We start from the raw sequence: 19,990 nt of genomic DNA, 5'->3' as shown, positions 1-19,990 counted from the left end.
TTGGGGTGCAGTGCTGCGCTCCGGGACCACTGGGAGCCGTCTGCCACCAGTGTTCCTGGCTACCAGGTCCTCCTCCATTCCTTCCATGTTATATCTTATTTGTTGGACAAAAACTCAGTGTTTTGGGGCTTAGTAGGCTTTTTGCTACTGGTGAATCTCCGTTGTGCCTCCCACAACAGTCAGACAAGCACACACCACAGCCACACACGCTTTCAGTCCGTCTGAGCTCCCTCTCTCTCTGTTTCCTCTTCTGCGCATGTCATGATGACCCTTGACCTCCTGAATCGCGGGAATCGAGCGTTGCCATGCCGTTGCTAAGGATGGCCACACTTTACGGCAGAAGGTCAAAAAAATTTAACGCTACCGCCCATTTGATATTGTTTGCGGTAACGCCCATTTTCAAAAATGGAAACTAGGTGTTTTGAGAATGGGCGAGAAGCCGGCGATCTGAAAACCATTTTTAAATGCCCATGCTGGAAATAACGCTCATTTTTAGGTGATAAGCACAAAAGTGAAGGATCTAGCCCTATATCCCTTACAATTCCCCCCTTATGGCCCTTGGCTATATGCCCAAGATAGGCCAGTTCCCAATTAATTCCTCATGGGTGAGCTTCAGGGTTGTCCTTTCGCTTGGGTAGCGCAATTTCCCGAGCTGCAAGCCCTACCTGTTGGCTTTCCCATCAAGGTTATACTAAATAAGTCCTTTCTGCCGAATTGTCTAATTTCCTTTTATTCAATGTTTTAACTATAGTACGGGTTAGGGCCTGACTCTAATGTAAGTCACACTTTTTACAGGATAATACTAGCAAGATGAGTTCCCTTGCACTACAACCAGTACATTGAGTCCAGCATAGTTCATGTATAAGTCCTTTCTAGTCAACATTTTCTCGGTGTTCGAATTATGCCCTGCCTGGGGTATCCTCTGTTTCTTTTATCTTTCCTCCACCTGGGTCTTCTCTATGTTGTCGAATTTTGACCAATTCAGTCGAGTTTGTTCCTCATTCAGTTCGAGTATCAGTTCTCCTTGCGGCCCGATGGCCTTCGCATAATCTCCTCAGGTAATGTCCATCATCGTCCCATCGATGGCTTCTTCCTTTAGTTCAGGGGTTACAATAAACCCGTTTATATCTGTCTCGTCAAGCGGAGTAAAGCAGAAGTCAATATCCATAATGGTACATGAGGTGTTCCTTCTTCATTTCAGTTGCCGTGGTGCTCACACATCAATCTCCATTTCCTTGTGAAACAGCGATAATTTTGTTGTCCATTGTTAGGGGGGTGATGCTCAAGGTGCACCCGCCCACTTGGTCATACCCACAGTCATCTTTGATCATTCGTAGTGGATCTCGACATAAAACAACTTGGTTATTTTCATAACAATCATCTATGCTGAGAGTCTTAGTACTGTTGTTCTCTTCAGTTACATTTCTGGATTGTCATGGGACTGCAAGTGAGTTTCTCCTACATTTCTCTCCAACAATCCCTGTAGGGTTCGTGTTAGAGCATTAACGCGATCATCTATTTTGTTTACCGTCGCAACTCCTGCTGCATATCCTGCCATGTATCTTGTCGTGTATCTCGCCGCGTACCATTTCTAGTATCCCTCTTTTTCCCTGGTCCCGTTTTTCACCAGACCCTCTTTCCACATTGAACTTCATGGTTTTTGATTCAGGGCCTTTAAGTGCTCACAGGGTCAGGTTTTTGGTGTTTGACCTGCACAAGTTGGGGATGGTTATTTAGGAATACAGTAATTATTTGCTGACATACCCTGAAGTGTATCTTATCCTTAGTCTGCCTTATCAATCCCCTTTTGTCCCAGCGTTCACAGTTAAACACGTTTGTGGCGCTGGGGGTATGGTGGTCAGGGCCCCGGTAGTGCTCATTGTTGTTAAAGTAGTGGGTGGGTCCGTGTTGGTGGGTCTATCTCGGGAGATACCCCTCCACCACTATTCATAGATGTTAGTGAAATTGGCACCTTCCTAGGATTTATTTTATTTCCCGAACTCTGTCGAGCCCCTAGCACTGTAGTTAAAGCTAGTGTGTGTTGTTGTTCTGTACTGGCCAGATCAGCCATGATCTTGTTGAATGGCGGAGCAGGCTCGAGGGGCTAGATGGCCTACTCCTGTTCCTGATTCTTATGTTCTTATGTTCTTATGTATTGGAGGCAATACTGCAAAAGGGTGCTCCCTTTTTTGCCTGTTGGGGGCCTCGCCTTTCTGCGCCTCCTCCCTTATTTTTGCTATTTTTGCTATCTTCTTCCTTTGTTCTAACTTTAACTCTTCTATACGTGAGGTCAGCGAGTTGGTAGGCCCTGTGAGGTTGGTGAGTCGGGAGTTTGGAGGCTGGGAGTTCGGAGGCCTCGGAGGTTGGTGAGGTGAGTTGGTAAGTAGCTCTCTTATTTCTATTTCTTTTTAAGTAGGTTGGGAGTTCGGAGTTCGAGAGGTCGGGATGCCTCATAGGTCGGTGAGTTCGGGAAGCCACAGAGGTCGCTGAGGTGAACTGGTAAATAGCTCTCTTTTCTCTATTTATTTTTAAGTAGATTTTATACTGGATAAGGCTAACTAGAGGGATGGCAGTGCAGCTCAGTCCCGTGGACTGCGGCATGTGGGAAGTCCTGCACGCTTCGCGCAGCCTAGACAACCATGTGTGCAGGAGGTGTCTCCAGCTTCAACTGCTTGAGCTCCATGTTTCAGAGCTGGAGCAGCAGGTGATGTCAATACGGTGCATCCGCGAGGCTGAGAACTACGTGGATAGCACGTTTCAGGAGGTGGTCACCCCGCAGCTTAAAGGCGCGAGGGTAGAGGGGAAGTAGGTGACCACTAGACGTAATAAGTGTGCTCGGCAGGTAGCGCAGGAGTCTCCCCGTGAGTCCATCTCACTTTCAAACCAATATTCACTTCTGAGTATCGGTAAGGACGATGGTGCCTCTGGGGAGTGCAGCCAGAGAAAATTCTAAGGCACCACGGGTGGCTCAGCTGCACAGGGGGGAAGGACGAAGAACAAAAAAGCCCTAGTGATAGGGGATTCTATAGGTAGGGGAAGAGACAGACGTTTCTGTGGCTGTAGATGTGACTCCCGAATGGTTTTGTGCCTCCCTGGTGTCAGGGTCAAGGATGTCACAGAGCGGATGCACGGCCTCCTGGGGAGGTGGGGGTAGGGGGGGAGAGTAAACAGCTAGAGGTCGTGGTCCATATCGGGACCAATGACATAGGTAAAATGAGGGATGAGGTCCTACAGGAAGAATTCAGGGAGCTAGGAAGAAAATTAAAGGGTAGGACCTTAAAGGTAGTAATCTCTGGGTTACTACCGGTGCCACGTGCTAATGAGTATAAGAATAGAAGGATGGAGAGGATGAACACATAGCTGGAAAGTTGGTGTAGGAGGGAGGGCTTTAAATTCTTGAGGCATTGGGACCACTTCTGGGGGAGATGGGACCTGTACAAACCGGACGGGTTGCACCTCAACAGCTCCGGGACCAATATCCTCGCGGGGAGTTTTGCTAGTGCTGTTGGGGAGAGTTTAAACTAGCTTGGCAGGGGGATGGGAAGCTGAGAATTAATTCAAAAGGGAAGGAAGTAAAGCAGAAATTGGATAGCAAGAATCTAGAAAGCGAATCTGTAAGACAGAGGAAACAGAGCTTAGTATGTAGTAAGCAAGGAGGTCTTCCTGTGCTGAATGGTACATAATTTAATGCAAGGAGTATAGCGAATAAGGCGGATCAGCTAAGAGCACAGGTAGACACTTGGGAGTATGACATTATAGGCATTACAGAAACATGGCTGAAAGAGGGGCAGGTTTGGCAGATCAATATTCCTGGCTACAGGATTTTTGGACAAGATAGAGAGGCGGGTAAAAAGGGACGGGGGGTGTTTGGGGTACTGATTAAAGAAACTATTACAGCGGTGAGGAGGGATGATATGTTGGAGAGATCATCAAATGAGGCCAATGGGTCGAATTGAAAAATAAAAAAGGGGCGATCACACTGCTGGGCGTGTATTATCGACCCCCAAACAGTGGGAGGGAGATAGAGGAGCAAATATGTCGGCAAATTGCTTTGAAGTCCAAAAACCATAGGGTAGTAACAGTAGGGGATTTTAACTATCCAAATATTGATTGGGACAAATATAGTGTGAAGGGTATAGAAGGAGCAGAATTCTTGAAATGCATTCAAGGGATCACGAGAGGGGCGGTCTTGGATTTAGTTTTGGGGAATGAAGCTGGGCAGGTTGAAGGGGTATTAGTGGGAGAGCACTTGGGTGCCAGTGACCATAATTCAGTCAGATTCAAGTTGGTTATGGATAAGGACAAGAATAGGCCTGGAATAAAAGTTCCGAATTGGGGAAAAGCTAATTTTGCTAAGTTAAGGAGTGATTTGGCCACAGTGGACTGGAAACAGCTACTTGTGGGTAAATCCGTGTCGGAACAGTGGGAGGCATTCAAGGAGGAGATCCGGAAGGCTCAGGCCAAACATGTGCCCTTAAAGAAAAAGGCTGGGAAAAATAATTCTAGAGCCCCCTGGATGTTTAGGGACTTACAGGAGAGGATTAGGAAAAAAAAGGGACGCTTATAAAATATACCAACGGCTAAATACAAAAGAATCTTTAGAGGAATATAGAAAGTTAAGAGGCAAAATTAAAATGGGTATTAGGAATGCGAAGAGAGAGCACGAGAAATTCTTGGCCAGTAAAATTAAGGAAAACCCTAAGATGTTCTATAAATGTATTAAGAGTAAGAGGGTAACTAAAGAAAGGGTAGGGCCTATTAGAGACCATGAGGGTAATCTTTGTGTGGAGGCGGAAGATGTTGGTAGGGTTCTTAACGAATACTTTGTATCTGTTTTCACAAAGGAAAGGGGCAATGCAGATACTGCTATCGAGGAGGAGTGTGATATTCTGGATGAAATAAATATAGTGAGAGAGGAAGTATTAAGGGATTGAGCAGCTTTGAAAGTAGATAAGTCCCCAAGCCCACATGAAATGCATCCCAGGCTGTTGAGCGAATTGAAAGAGGAAATAGCTGAGACCTTGACCATTATTTTCCAGTCCTCTTTGGATCTGGGCATGGTGCCGGAGGATTGGAGGACTGGTAATGTAGTACTCTTGTTTAAGAAGGGAGAAAGGGAAAGGCCGAGTAATTACAGGCCTGTCAGCCTAACCTCAGTGGTGGGAAAATTATTGGAAAAAATTTTGAAAGACAGGATAGATCTGCATTTGGAAAGCCAAGGAGTAATTAGGGACAGTCAGGGTGGATTGTTAAGGGACGATCGTGTTTGACTAACCTGTTTGAAATTTTTGAGGAGGTACCCAAGAGGTTCGATGAGGGCAGTGCGTACGATGTAGTATATATGGACTTTAGCAAGGCTTTTGATAAGGTCCCACATGGTAGACGAGTCATAGAAACATAGAAACATAGACAATAGGTGCAGGAGTAGGCCATTCGGCCCTTCAAGCCTGCACCACCATTCAATATGATCATGGCTGATCATGCAACTTCAGTACCTCATTCCTGCTTTCTCTCCATACCCCTTGATCCCTTTAGCCGTAAGGGCGGCAACTAACTCCCTTTTGAATATTTCTAACGAACTGGCCTCAACAACTTTCTGAGGTAGAGAATTCCACAGGTTCACAATTCTCTGAGTGAAGAAATTTCTCCTCATCTCAGTCCTAAATGGCTTACCCCTTATCCTTAGACTGTGACCCCTGGTTATGGACTTCCCCAACATCGGGAACATTCTTCCACCATCTAACCTGTCCAATCCCGACAGAATTTTATATGTTTCAATGAGATCCCCTCTCATTCTTCTAAACACCAGTGAATACAGGCCCAGTCGATCCAGTCTTTCTTCATATGTTAGTCCTGCCATCCCGGGAATCAGTCTGGTGAACCTTCGCTGCACTCCCTCAATAGCAACAATGTCCTTCCTAAGATTCGGAGACCAAAACTGAACACAATATTCAAGGTGTGGCCTCACCAAGGCTCTGTACAGCTGCAGTAAGCCTCCCTGCTCCTATACTCAAATCCCCTAGCTATGAAGGCTAACATACCATTTGCCTTCTTCACCGCCTGCTGTACATACATGCCAACTTTCAATGATTGGTGTACCATGGCACCCAGGTCTTGTTGCACCTCCTCTTTTCCTTATCTGTCACCATTCAGATAATATTCTGCCTTCCTGTCTTTGCCACCAAAGTGGATAACCTCACATTTATCTACATTATACTACATCTGCCATGCTTTTGCCCACTCACCTAACCTGTCCAAGTCACCCTGCCGTGCATTTGACCATTCACCTAACCTGTCCAAGTCACCCTGCAGCCTCTTAGCATCCTCCTCTCAGCTCACACAGCCACACAGCTTCATGTCAGTCAGTCGAGGAGGCGGGAGCTCGGAGCAGCGTGAGTCCGGGGTCGGCGAGAGGCCTATAAAGGCCAGCGGGAGTCGGGCAGTTCGAGCAGTCAGTCGAGGAGGCGGGAGCTCGGAGCAGCGCGAGTCCGGGGTCGGCGAGAGGCCTATAAAGGCCAGCGGGAGTCGAGCAGTTCGAGCAGTCAGTCGAGGAGGCGGGAGCTCGGAGCAGCGTGAGTCCGGGGTCGGCGAGAGGCCTATAAAGGCCAGCGGGAGTCGGGCAGTTCGAGCAGTCAGTCGAGGAGGCGGGAGCTCGGAGCAGCGCGAGTCCGGGGTCGGCGAGAGGCCTATAAAGGCCAGCGGGAGTCGGGCAGTTCGAGCAGTCAGTCGAGGAGGCGGGAGCTCGGAGCAGCGCGAGTCCGGGGTCGGCGAGAGGCGTACCGGTGCAGCTGCAGGGAGAAGGCAAAAAAACAAAGGTGACGTCACAGCCTAGGGGGTAAGTGATTGGCTGGTGATTGGTGAGTAGTTTTTCTTTTTCTTCTTATATTGGTCAGTAACTTTTAGCATTGTTATTACCAGTTTAAGTGTATCTAAGGGTTAAGACATGGCAGGAGAGCTCGGTCGGGTGTTATGCTCCTCCTGTACCATGTGGGAACTCAGGGACACTTCCGGTGTCCCTGACGACTACGTGTGCGGGAAGTGTATCCGCCTCCAGCTCCTGACGGTCCGCGTTACGGAATTGGAGCTGAGGGTGGATTTACTCTGGAGCATCCACGATGCTGAGAATGACGTGAGTATCACGTGTAGCGAGTTGGTCTTACCGCAGGGAAAGGGTCCACAGCCAGATAGGGAATGGAAGACCAGCAGGAAGAGTAGAGCAAGGAAGGTAGTGCAGGGGTCCCCTGCGGTCATCCCCCTGCAAAACAGATACACCGCTTTGGGTACTGTTGAGGGGAATGACTCATCAGGGGAGGGCAGCAGCAGCCAAGTTCATGGCACCGTGGCTGGCTCTGCTGCACAGGAGGGCAAGAAAAAGAGTGGGAGAGCGATAGTGATAGGGGATTCAATTGTGAGGGGAATAGATAGGCGTTTCTGCGGCCGCAACCGAGACTCCAGGATGGTATGTTGCCTCCCTGGTGCAAGGGTCAAGGATGTCTCGGAGCGGGTGCAGGACATTCTGAAATGGGAGGGAGAACAGCCAGTTGTCGTGGTGCACATTGGTACCAACGACATAGGCAAAAAAAGGGATGAGGTCCTACGAAACGAATTTAAGGAGCTAGGAGCTAAATTAAAAAGTAGGACCTCAAAAGTAGTAATCTCGGGATTGCTACCAGTGCCACGTGATAGTCAGAGTAGGAATCGCAGGATAGCGCAGATGAATACATGGCTTGAGCAGTGGTGCAGCAGGGAGGGATTCAAATTCCTGGGGCATTGGGACCGGTTCTGGGGGAGGTGGGACCAGTACAAACCGGACGGTCTGCACCTGGGCAGGACTGGAACCAATGTCCTAGGGGGAGTGTTTGCTAGTGCTGTTGGGGAGGATTTAAACTAATATGGCAGGGGGATGGGAACCAATGCAGGGAGACAGAGGGAAACAAAAAGGAGCCAAAAGCAAAAGACAGAAAGGAGATGAGGAAAAGTGGAGGGCAGAGAAACCCAAGGCAAAGAACAAAAAGGGCCAATGTACAGCAAAATTCTAAAAGGACAAAGGGTGTTAATAAAACAAGCCTGAAGGCTTTGTGTCTTAATGCAAGGAGTATCCGCAATAAGGTGGATGAATTAATTGTGCAAATAGATGTTAACAAATATGATGTGATTGGGATTACGGAGACGTGGCTCCAGGATGATCAGGGCTGGGAACTCAACATTCAGGGGTATTCAACATTCAGGAAGGATAGAATAAAAGGAAAAGGAGGTGGGGTAGCATTGCTGGTTAAAGAGGAGATTAATGCAATAGTTAGGAAAGACATTAGCTTGGATGATGTGGAATCTATATGGGTAGAGCTGCAGAACACCAAAGGGCAAAAAACGTTAGTAGGAGTTGTGTACAGACCTCCAAACAGTAATAGGGATGTTGGGGAGGGCATCAAACAGGAAATTAGGGGTGCATGCAATAAAGGTGCAGCAGTTATAATGGGTGACTTTAATATGCACATAGATTGGGCTAGCCAAACTGGAAGCAATACGGTGGAGGAGGATTTCCTGGAGTGCATAAGGGATGGTTTTCTAGACCAATATGTTGAGGAACCAACTAGGGGGGAGGCCATCTTAGACTGGGTGTTGTGTAATGAGAGAGGATTAATTAGCAATCTCATTGTGCGAGGCCCCTTGGGGAAGAGTGACCATAATATGGTGGAATTCTGCATTAGGATGGAGAATGAAACAGTAATTTCAGAGACCATGGTCCAGAACTTAAAGAAGGGTAACTTTGAAGGTATGAGGCGTGAATTGGCTAGGATAGATTGGCGAATGATACTTAGGGGGTTGACTGTGGATGGGCAATGGCAGACATTTAGAGACCGCATGGATGAAGTACAACAATTGTACATTCCTGTCTGGCGTAAAAATAAAAAGGGGAAGGTGGCTCAACCGTGGCTATCTAGGGAAATCAGGGATAGTATTAAAGCCAAGGAAGTGGCATACAAATTTGCCAGAAATAGCAGCGAACCTGGGGACTGGGAGAAATTTAGAACTCAGCAGAGGAGGACAAAGGGTTTGATTAGGACAGGGAAAATGGAGTACGAGAAGAAGCTTGCAGGGAACATTAAGGCGGATTGCAAAAGTTTCTATAGGTATGTAAAGAGAAAAAGGTTGGTGAAGACAAACGTAGGTCCCCTGCAGTCAGAATCAGGGGAAGTCATAACGGGGAACAAAGAAATGGCGGATCAATTGAACAAGTACTTTGGTTCGGTATTCACTAAGGAGGATACAAACAACCTTCCGGATATAAAAGGGGTCAGAGGGTCTAGTAAGGAAGAGGAACTGAGGGAAATCTTTATTAGTCGGGAAATTGTGTTGGGGAAATTGATGGGATTGAAGGCCGATAAATCCCCAGGGCCTGATGGACTGCATCCTAGAGTACTTAAGGAGGTGGCCTTGGAAATAGCGGATGCATTGACAGTCATTTTCCAACATTCCATTGACTCTGGATCAGTTCCTATGGAGTGGAGGGTAGCCAATGTAACCCCACTTTTTAAAAAAGGAGGGAGAGAGAAAACAGGGAATTATAGACCGGTCAGCCTGACCTCAGTAGTGGGTAAAGTGATGGAATCAATTATTAAGGATGTCATAGCAGTGCATCTGGAAAATGGTGACATGATAGGTCCAAGTCAGCATGGATTTGTGAAAGGGAAATCATGCTTGACAAATCTTCTGGAATTTTTTGAGGATGTTTCCAGTAAAGTGGACAAGGGAGAACCAGTTGATGTGGTATATTTGGACTTTCAGAAGGCTTTCGACAAGGTCCCACACAAGAGATTAATGTGCAAAGTTAAAGCACATGGGATTGGGGGTAGTGTGCTGACGTGGATTGAGAACTGGTTGTCAGACAGGAAGCAAAGAGTAGGAGTAAACGGGTACTTTTCAGAATGGCAGGCAGTGACTAGTGGAGTGCCGCAAGGTTCTGTGCTGGGGCCCCAGCTGTTTACATTGTACCTTAATGATTTAGACGAGGGGATTAAATGCAGTATCTCCAAATTTGCGGATGATACTAAGTTGGGTGGCAGTGTGAGCTGCGAGGAGGATGCTATTAGGCTGCAGAGTGACTTGGATAGGTTAGGTGAGTGGGCAAATGCATGGCAGATGAAGTATAATGTGGATAAATGTGAGGTTATCCACTTTGGTGGTAAAAACAGAGAGACAGACTATTATCTGAATGGTGACAGATTAGGAAAAGGGAAGGTGCAACGAGACCTGGGTGTCATGGTACATCAGTCATTGAAGGTTGGCATGCAGGTACAGCAGGCGGTTAAGAAAGCAAATGGCATGTTGGCCTTCATAGCGAGGGGATTTGAATACAGGGGCAGGGAGGTGTTGCTACAGTTGTACAGGGCCTTGGTGAGGCCACACCTGGAGTATTGTGTACAGTTTTGGTCTCCTAACTTGAGGAAGGACATTCTTGCTATTGAGGGAGTGCAGCGAAGGTTCACCAGACTGATTCCCGGGATGGCGGGACTGACCTATCAAGAAAGATTGGATCAATTGGGATTGTATTCACTGGAGTTCAGAAGAATGAGAGGGGACCTCATAGAAACGTTTAAAATTCTGACGGGTTTAGACAGGTTAGATGCAGAAAGAATGTTCCCAATGTTGGGGAAGTCCAGAACCAGGGGTCACAGTCTGAGGATAAGGGGTAAGCCATTTAGGACCGAGATGAGGAGAAACTTCTTCACCCAGAGAGTGGTGAACCTGTGGAATTCTCTACCACAGAAAGTAGTTGAGGCCAATTCACTAAATATATTCAAAAGGGAGTTAGATGAAGTCCTTACTACTCGGGGGATCAAGGGTTATGGCGAGAAAGCAGGAAGGGGGTACTGAAGTTTCATGTTCAGCCATGAACTCATTGAATGGCGGTGCAGGCTAGAAGGGCTGAATGGCCTGTTCCTGCACCTATTTTCTATGTTTCTATGTTTCTATGTCATCTGCAAACTTGGAGATATTACATTCAATTCCTTTGTCCAAATCATTAATGTATATTGTAAATAGCTGGGGTCCCAGCACTGAACCTTGCGGTATCCCACTTTCATTGCCTGCCATTCTGAAAAGGACCCGGTTATTCCTACTCTTTGCTTCCAGTCTGCCAAACAGTTCTCTATCCACGTCAATACATTACCCCCAATACCATGTGCTTTAATTTTACACACTAATCTCTTGTGTGGGACCTTGTCAAAAGCCTTTTGAAAGTCCAAATACACCACATCCACTAGTTCTATCTTGTCTCCCTCTACTAGTTACATCCTGTAAAAATTCGAGAGGATTTGTCAAGCATGATTTCCCTTTCATGAATGCATGCTGACTTGGACCGATCCTGACACTGCTTTCCAAATGCGCTGCTATTACATCTTTAATAATTGATTCCAATATTTTCCCCAAAGCTGATGTCAGGCTAATCAGTTTATAATTACCCGTTTTTTCTTTCCCTCCTTTTTTAAAAAATGGGGTTACATTAGCTACCCTCCAATCTATAGGAACTGATCCAGAATCTGTAGAATGTTGGAAAATGATCACCAATTCATCCACTATTTCTAGGGCCACTTCCTTAAGTACTCTGGGATGCAGACTATCAGGCCCTGGGGATTTATCAGCCTTCAATCCCATCAATTTCCCTGTGTACAGACCTCTAAACAGTAGTAGTGATGTTGGGGAGGGCATCAAACAGGAAATTAGGGGTGCATGCAATAAAGGTGCAGCAGTTATCATGGGTGACTTTACTATGCTTATAGATTGGGCGAACCAAACTGGAAGCAATACGGTGGAGGGGGATTTCCTGGAGTACATAAGGGATGGTTTTCTAGACCAATATGTCGAGGAACCAACTAGCAAGGAGGCCATCTTAAACTGGGTGTTGTGTAACGAGAGAGGATTAATTAGCAATTTCGTTGTGCGAGGCCCCTTGGGGAAGAGTGACCATAATATGGTGAAATCCTACATTAGGATGGAGAATGAAACAGTTAATTCAGAGACCATGGTCCAGAACTTAAAGAAGGGTAACTTTGAAGGTATGAGGCGTGAATTGGCTAGGATAGATTGGCGAATGATACTTAAGGGGTTGACAGTGGATGGGCAATTGCAGACATTTAGAGACCACATGGATTAACTACAACAATTGTACATCTCTGTCTGGCGTAAAAATAAAAAAAGGGAAGGTGGCTTTCAACGGAAATCAGGGATAGTATTAAAGCCAAGGAAGTGGCATACAAATTGGCCAGAAATAGTCGCGAACCTGGGGACTGGGAGAAATTTAGAACTCAGCAGAGGAGGACAAAGGGTTTGATTAGGGCAGGGAAAACTGCTGCACCTTTATTGCATGCACCCCTAATTTCCTGTTTGATGCCCTCCCCAACATCACTACTACTGTTTAGAGGTCTGTACACAGGGAAATTAATGGGATTGAAGGCTGATAAATCCCCAGGGCCTGATAGTCTGCATCCCAGAGTACTTAAGGAAGTGGCCCTAGAAATAGTGGATGAATTGGTGATCATTTTCCAACATTCTATAGACTCTGGATCAGTTCCTATGGATTGGAGGGTAGCTAATGTAACCCCTCCCCCTAGTAGCGTCCGCGTGCCGGGAGCTGTGGGTGCGCGGGCATCGTCGGGGGCCTTTGTTTTCACGGCCTCTGGCGGGGGGGAGGGAGAGCGTCCGATCGGAAGGAAGGCGCGGAGGAAGGCGAAACATCTCGAGGCGGGTCCCCTCAGTGCGCCAGACAATTTTATCACCACGCTCAGCCCAACCCTGTCACCGGCGAGTGCAGGGTGCCCTGAGCCTGTGCCCGAGCCCTTGACCAATATCACAGAGGGGCTCGGGCGCGGGCAAGATAAGAAAAAGGGGGGAGTGGAGCGGGAGGCCTCGGCAGACATGGAGGTCTCCCTGCCTCCGCGCACCCCCAGGAACAAAAGGAGGCGCCGCTCCAATGAGGCGGAGGGGGAACAACATCCCTCCGCGGAGGAGTCAGTGCCCGCCGCGTGTCCCGCGTCCCCCACCGACGCCCCCAAACTGCGCCGTAGGCGAGAGGAGTCTGTCCCCGGGGAGGGTGAGACAGTCGAGGCTGCCCAGCCGCTGCCTCCTGGGGATGGCGTGGAAGATCTGCCTGTCGTGGGGGGTGTGGGGCCAGCGGAGGAATGCGTAGCCGCCGGGTCAAGCGTCCCGGGGACTGAGGCGGGCGGGGCCGAAAAGGCCGAACCTGAGCCCGCCCAGCCAATATCCAACTTCCCCCGGGATTTGCTCGACTCGGAAGAAACAAAATATGTTAACAATTTTAATGATTCTGTACACGCTGGGCCGGGGGGTGGCGGCGGGGAGGGGGAAGAACAACAACCCTCGCCCCATACTTTGGAGCTGGGGTACTTGGAGGACCTGGTACATTTCTTTGACCAGGTCTCTCCGTGTTCCCCGGTTCCTGGGGCGGAGGAGGAACCCCTTCCGCTGTCGCTTCCTGACCCAGCACGGCTTTTAAAAGAGCCCAGTGGGGACTCCTCTGCCGACGATCCTGGGGGTGGGATCGGGGCAGAGCCAGGGCCGGATGGAGCGGCCGGGCCGTTTGCCGTACCTCGTACGGTCGACGGGCCGGCTGCTGACGGCGACCTCCCGGAGGGGGACGGGGACTCGGTGGGGGACGAGGGAGAAGATCTCGAGTCCATCGCCAGTGAGGCAGTGGATCTCCTCGTGCCCGCCGCTGAGTCCTCCCTCATTCCTGCAAAGGAACTCCGGGACTTTTTGGTCCAGAGCCAGGGTCGCCGCAACCGAGCCCATCTGGCCGGGGAAAGATGGTCCGAGCCGGGGCTGCTCGTCGCGTCCGTCCGCGCCGCCGCTAAAATCATGGCCGCAGGCGGGCCCTTATCAAAGGCGCAAGGCCTTGAGCTGCGCCGGCTCAAAAGGTTCCTCGCTGGGCTGCTGAAGGAGTGGAGGTCAACAAAAGACTCCGCTCCCCCCCCACAATAGGTTAGGTAGAGGTTGCACTATGCTCTTGTCATGAAGATAACCATAGCCAGCCTCTACATCAACGGCGGCAGAGGGGCACGCCGTAGATTTAACAATTTTTCGCTCCTGCGGGAGGGGAAATATGCGGTGTGCTTCCTGCAAGAAACCCACACCGTTCCGGGAGATGAAGCCACGTGGCTCCTGGAATGGCAAAGAGAGGTCCACATGAGCCACCTCACCGCCACTTCTTGTGGGGTGGCCATCTTGTTGGCCCCGCATTTTCAGCCGGAGATCTTGGGGGTCGAGGAGCCCGTGCCAGGCCGCTTGCTGCACGTAACGGTTCGCCTGGGGGACGTGCCGCTCCATCTCGTGAACGTGTACGCCCCTCAGCCCGGCCCGCATCAAACGCGCTTCTTCGAAGAAGTGTCCGCTCTTCTTGGCTCCGTCGACGTCGGCGACTGCATTGTCCTCGGGGGGGATTTTAACTGCACCCTCGAGGCGAGGGACCGCTCTGATGCCCCACAGAGCATGACGGCGATGGAGAAGTTGAGGGACCTGGTCGGGTCCTTCGACTTGGTGGACGTCTGGCGAAATCTCCATCCCGACTCCAGCGCTTTTACTTGGGTGAGGCCTGGGGTAGGATGGTCCAGAGTCGACCGCCTTTACGTGTCTCGGGCGTACGTTTCCTGCGTCCCGGCAGCCTCCATGCGGCCGGTGCCGTGTTCGGACCACCACCTGGTGTGGGCGGAGCTCGCTTCGCTCCGCGCGAGGACGGGGTCCGCGTACTGGCACTTTAACAACCGGCTGCTGGAGGACGTGCGGTTCCAGGACTCGTTCCGTCGATTCTGGGCCGACTGGAGAAGGAAGCAGGGGGGCTTCCCCTCCTTGAGGCTATGGTGGGACGTGGGCAAGGCTCACGTCCGCGTCTTCTGTCAAGAGTACGCGAGGGGGTCGACCAAGAGGCGGGCGGCCAGAGTCGGGTGCCTAGAAAAAGAGGTGCTTGACCTGGAGTCCCGTCTCAGTCAAGTCGTCGGGGACCCGGCCCTGTGGACGGTGTACGAAGCGAAGAAGGCCGCGCTGAAGGACCTGCAGTTCATCGGGTCCCGAGGCGCGTTCGTGAGGTCGCGGATCCGGTTCCTGCGGGATCTGGACCGCGGCTCCCCCTTCTTCTACTCGCTGGAAAAAAGGCAGAGTGTCCGTAAGCAGCTCTTGACGCTGCTGGCCGATGACGGCTCTCTCGCCTCGGATCTGGAGGGCGTCAACAACAGGGCCCGTGAATATTACGGGGCTCTGTTCTTTCCGGAGCCGTCCAGCGAGGAAGCGCGTAGAGTTTTGTGGGAGGACCTGCCGAAGGTCGGCCCGGAGGGCGCCGAAAATCTGGAAGCTCCATTAAGCCTGGCGGAGCTGACCGGTGCCCCCGATCGGCTCTCGAGGGGAAAAGCCCCGGGGCTGGACGGCTGACCGTGGAGTTCCACAGGGCATTCTGGGACGGACAATCCACGATAACATCCATCTAGTCCGGGACCACATCCATCATTCCCAGGAGGTTGGTCTGTCGGTCCCCTTCCTATCTCTAGACCAAGAGAAGGCGTTCGACAGGGTGGATCACGACAATGTCTTCGGAACTCTGCGCGCTTTCGGGTTCGGGACGCATTTCGTCGCCCGGATCCGACTTTTGTATGCGGCCGCGGAGTGTCTGATAAAGGTTAACGGGTCCTTGACGGCGCCCCTTCGCTTTGGGAGAAGGGTGCGCCAGGGATGCCCCATGTCCGGCCAGTTATATGCCATCTGCGTGGAGCCTTTCCTGCGCCTCTTGCGGACGAGGTTGACGGGACTGGCTCTGCAAGGGCCGGGCGTGGAGGTCGTCCTCTCGGCTTACGCCGATGACGTGCTCCTCGCGGTAGCGGATCCCGCTGACCTGCGGAGGTTGCGTGAGTGCCAGGAGATTTACTCGGCCGCATCCTCCGCCAGGATCAACTGGGAGAAATGTTCCGGACTCCTGGTGAGTCAGTGGCGGGTGGACTTCCTGCCGGAGGAGCTCAGGCCTTTTGCCTGGAGCACGACCCATCTCCTCTATCTGGGAGTCTACCTTAGCCCCGGCGAGGGAGCCTGGCCGGTGAACTGGCAGGAGCTGGAGGCCAAGGTCGCCGCTCGCCTAGGGCGCTGGACAGGACTGCTCCGAGTGCTGTCCTACAGGGGTTGAGCGCTAGTCATAAACCAGCTGGTGGCCGCCATGTTGTGGTACCGGCTGATCACTTTGACCCCTCCCCCTGCGTTTGTCACCAAGATACAGAAGAAGCTGGTGGACTTCTTCTGGAACAACAGGAAGCACTGGGTCTCTGCCGTGGTCTTGAGTCTCCCGCTTGGGGAGGGCGGTCAGTCGTTGGTGTGTGTCAGCACCCAGCTCGCGACTTTCTGTCTTCAGACACTGCAGAGATAACTTTACGTATTTCTTCCGCCAGCAGCACGGCCTCAACTACGACACGCAGCTCCTGTTTGTGAGCTTGGGGGGCGTCAGGACCGCCTTCCAGGAGCTACCTGTCTTTTACAAGGAACTCACCAGGGTCTGGAACAAAGTCTCCACCAAGCGCAGCTCTCCACCGGCTGGAGTGGCGGCTGTCCTGCAGGATCCGCTGCTCGGGAATCCGTACCTCCACGACCGAGGTTTCAGGTGGCGGTCGGACGAGAGGGCTGTGGCTGGTGAGGTGAACAGGGTCAGGGACCTGCTCGATGGCGGAGGAGTGGGCTGGATGGCGCCAGACACGCTGGCGCGGCGCCTAAATTCCGCCAACGTCCGCCACGCGGCCAATGCCATCGAGTTGCTAAAAATAGCTTTGGGCCCTGACTCCGTTAGGTGCATCGAGGAGGCCCAAGCACGTGGAGAGATCCCGTCTGAACTGACCCCCGTCCGGACGGAATTCCTCATCGGCGCCAAACCCCGGAACCTCCCTCGGGAGCCGGCGCCTCACAACTTGAGCCGCCTCGAGGAAATCCCCTCCGTGCCTTTCAGTTCCACGCGGAGGGGTTTCCTGTATGGGCTGCTCCTGCACACTCCCAACTTTGCCATCCTCGCCTGCCATCCGGACACGCCATGGTGTACCATCTTGCCGTCCGGAGGAGGCGGGGGTCCCCGATGGAGGGCACTCTACGCGGGAGTCCTCCCACTATTTATCGGGGACTTGGCCTTGAGGGTGGTGCACGGAGCAGTGCCGTGCAATAAATTTTTAAGTCGGTTCATGGGCTCCCAGGCCGCCTGCAATTTCTGCGGTCTGGAAGAGTCCATGTTCCATGTTTTTATTGAATGCACGAGGTTGCAGCCCCTGTTTTATTATTTAAAGGGGCTGCTCCTGAAATTCTGGTTGCACTTCAGTCCCACACTCCTGATCTTTGGGAACCCTGTGCGGAGGGGAGTGGGTAGGTCCAAGGGCCTCCTCGTAGGACTGCTCCTGGGCACGGCCAAGGGTGCCATCAGCCGGTCCAGGCAGCGGGCGGTCGAGGGGGTCGTTCAACCTGACTGCCTGCCTCTCTTCTGCGCGTACATCCGCGCCAGGATGTCCTTGGAGATGGAGCACGCGGTGTCCACCGGTACTCTCGCGGCCTTCCGCGAGAGGTGGGCACCGGAGGGACTGGAGTGCATCATCACGCCCGGCAACCAAACTTTAATTTGATTTTATGTTTTAAAGTTTAATTTGTTTTAATTGCCGGTGATTTTTAGTGTCCCCCTCCCCTTTTATAGGGGGCACTTGGAGAAAAAAAAAATATGATTTTAGTGCCCAAAAAACTTAAAAAACAAAACAAAAACACACACAAAAAAAGGCCTTATAAATGTTTGGTGTTCCCCCCAGATCGGGGGGACACGATTTAAGGATTAATGTTTTAGTTTCCTCCCAAAAGAGTTCTGTGGACAAGCACTCCAAGATCCCTTTGTTCACCTATACTATAAAGTGGCCGACCTTTCTTTATTAGTCCTCCCAAAGTGCATCACCTCACACTTCTCTGAATTAAATTCCATTTGCCACTGCTCTGCCCACCTGACCAGTAGATTGATATTCTCCTGCAGCCTACACTTTCCTCTTCATTATCAACCACACAACCAATTTCAGTGTCATCTGCAAACTTCTTAATCATACTCCCTATGTTCAAATCTAAATCGTTGATCTATACTACGAAAAGCAAGGGACCCAGTACTGAGCCCTGCAGTACCCCACTGAAAACAGCCTTCCAGTCACAAAAATATTCATCAATCATCACCCTTTGCTTCCTACCTCCGAGCCAATTTTGGATCCAACTTGCCACTTTATGCTGTATCCCATTGGCTTTAACCTTCATGAGAGAGGATTAATTAGCAATCTTATTATGCGAGGCCCCTTGGGGAAGAGTGACCATAATATTGTAGAATTCTTCATTAAGACGGAGAGTGACACAATTAACTCAGAGACGAAGGTCCTGAACTTAAAGAAAGGTAACTTTGATGGTATGAGACGTGAATTGGCTAGGATAGACTGGCGAGTGCTACTTAAAGGGTTGACGGTGGATAGGCAATGGCAAACATTTATAGATTACATGGATGAACTTCAACAATTGTACATCCCTGTCTGGAATAAAAATAAAACGGGGAAGGTGCCTCAACCGTAGCTAACAAAGGAAATTAGGGATAATGTTAAAACCAAGGAAGAGGCATATAAATTGGCCAGAAAAAGCAGCAAACCTGAGGACTGGGAGAAATTTAGAATTCAGCAGAGGAGGACAAAGGGTTTAATTACGAGGGGGAAAATAGAGTACAAAGGAAGCTTGCAGGGGATATAAAAAATGACTGCAAACGCTTCGATAGATATGTGAAGAGAAAAAGATTAGTGTATACAAATGTAGGTCCCTTGCAGTCGGATTCAGGTGAATTTATAATGGGGAATAAAGAAATGGCAGATCAATTGAACAAATAATTTGGTTTTATCTTCAGGAAGGAAGACACAAATAACCTCCCGGAAATATTAGGGGACCAAGGGTCTAGCGAGAAGGAGGAACTGAAGGAAATCCTTATTAGTCAGGAAATTATAGAAACATAGAAACATAGAAAATAGGTGCAGGAGTAGGCCATTCGGCCCTTACGAACATGCCCCACCTCCCTACAGGCATGGCACCGCACGCCGTCCGACGTCCAGAAGACGCGGTAGGCAGTCCCCTCGTGCACCACATTAAATGATCCCTCTGTCGTCTCCTCCCGCACCAGCCGGACAAAAAGCTGGCGGCGGAATGAGAACACATGGCGCAGGCTGCTCTCCCTGAGACCGAGCAGTATGGGGTTAATCCCCGACCTTACCTCCCTCAGTTGGTGTAGGTGAGGGAGGAGGAGCCCAGCGGGAACAAAGGGCGGGACGTTAGAAAGGATGACCCTCTGCGCGGTGGCCTCGAGAGGATCCACCGGCAGGAACGCCCCGCCCACCGTGAGCCTCTTTTCAAGTGCCAGGGACACCGCCCGCTCTGCCCCCAGGAAGAATACAGCCTTCCCAGACATCTTGGAGGCTGCGACGATGGCCGAGGGGCCGACTACCCCAGCCATCGCCCGCACGCACTCCTCGATGCTCATTGTGGGGTGAGTGTAGCTCTTGACCCCGTCTTTCTTTGTTATTAGTCTGAATGGTGGCAGGGTAGCAGGAGGCGCAGGAGGCGCCGTGGATGTGGACGCCGCCTGCGCGTACGTCTTAGCTGGCCCTGCCACCGGCGTGGATGGGGTCGCCATCACGGGGTCCCTTTAAGGGCCACACCCACCCCAAATTCACAGGCCTTAATGGTCTTAAATGGTCTCGTTGGTGTTTGAACAGAGGGAGCTCTAAAAGAGGCACACCTCTCCCCTAGTTGACAATTGGGGAGGGGCCTTGCTCCCTCTGCTCAGTTGTCTTAATTGGTTTTTCAATAGGAGGAAAGGGGCTCTCAGAGAGAGAGGGGAAAGACAGAGAGAGAGAGAGAAAGTGAGAGGGGGTGGGAAAGAGGGAAGCTGCGAGGGAAGGTCTCTCCT

The sequence above is a fragment of the Pristiophorus japonicus genome, chromosome 6 (genome assembly GCF_044704955.1).
Source record: "Pristiophorus japonicus isolate sPriJap1 chromosome 6, sPriJap1.hap1, whole genome shotgun sequence".
Lineage (NCBI taxonomy): Eukaryota > Metazoa > Chordata > Chondrichthyes > Pristiophoridae > Pristiophorus > Pristiophorus japonicus.
The sequence above is the reverse complement of the archived record's forward strand: the minus strand, read 5'-3'. Positions refer to the sequence as shown.